Raw genomic sequence first — 1188 nt, forward strand, 5'->3', positions numbered from 1 at the left:
CTACACACCTTTGCCACTGCAAAATGTGGGAAAATGGAATAGAAAGGTTAAAAACTGTGTACATCTGTACTTCAGTTCTTGCTTTTTTAACTTCTCTTATTTTGCTCCCTTGTGCTGTCTGTATTTTATACTTGACTGTTTTTTTCCTTTTAAAAACCTTCTTCCTCTCGTTTTCAGTGGGCCATGTCCATACCTCCTTCCTTCTTGTGTCCGATTGTGCTGTAAGCATCATTTCCCCCAACGCTGTTTGAACTTTGTCCATTGAGATGTGCATCTATTTGTACAGAGCCCTGCAGTTGACATGCTGTATATAGAATTATAATGCGTGGCTACTACTAATAGGAACAAGGTCATGCCTTATTAAGTTGTGGCCACAACTTAATTATCACGTTCCCATTCTTCACTAAGTCATGGCCACAACTTAATAAGGCATGACCTCGTTCCTATTAGTAGTACTATCTAAATATTGTCTGATTTGACTTCGGAATAGAGGAAAAGGGACCTTTTAATTTGCCCAACTTATATTTACGAACACAGAAAGATTAGATGATAAAAATACTCATTTACACTTTTCCTCTAACAACTAAACATACCAAAAAACTGATTTGCGATTAGAAAAAAGGTTTTTATTTTGCTCTTTCTTCTTTGTGGAGCTGCTCTCCAAACTCTTCAGCCCAACAGAGGTTCATGCAGTAGTCTTGGGTTGCGCAACAGCGCACTCCACCTGCTGCGTGCTGTTCAGCAGTGAACCAGCTCTGTTTTGATATGCATTTAATACGAATAGGAAAAATCATCAATTAAACTGAACAACGATACTGAAACCAATTCCACGCTGTCATTTGCACAGCAAGTGTTTCTTGCACTAGACTACAGGACTTCTGATTAGGGCTAGAACTGCCGGATCATGGCGAACAGTGTCATTTAGATCAACGTTACTGTTACTGTTGGATGCCGTCCATAAATATGAGTCATCGCGAAGCAGCGGTTTATCTACTCCTCTCACACATTTCGTGCAACCTTATTTCACATTACTGGTTATGCCAGAGCCGGTGTTACGGTCAATTCAGTTCCCCGTTCCCCCCTCATTGCGCATGTCGAAATCATGACGTCTTCAGTCGCCGCTCCTCTGCGGGGCTTAGATAGGCTTAATTCGTTTGTAGTTAAACATGTTTTAAAGTGTAAAATGTG

The sequence above is a fragment of the Colossoma macropomum genome, unplaced genomic scaffold (genome assembly GCF_904425465.1).
Source record: "Colossoma macropomum unplaced genomic scaffold, Colossoma_macropomum, whole genome shotgun sequence".
Classification (NCBI taxonomy): Eukaryota; Metazoa; Chordata; class Actinopteri; order Characiformes; family Serrasalmidae; genus Colossoma; species Colossoma macropomum.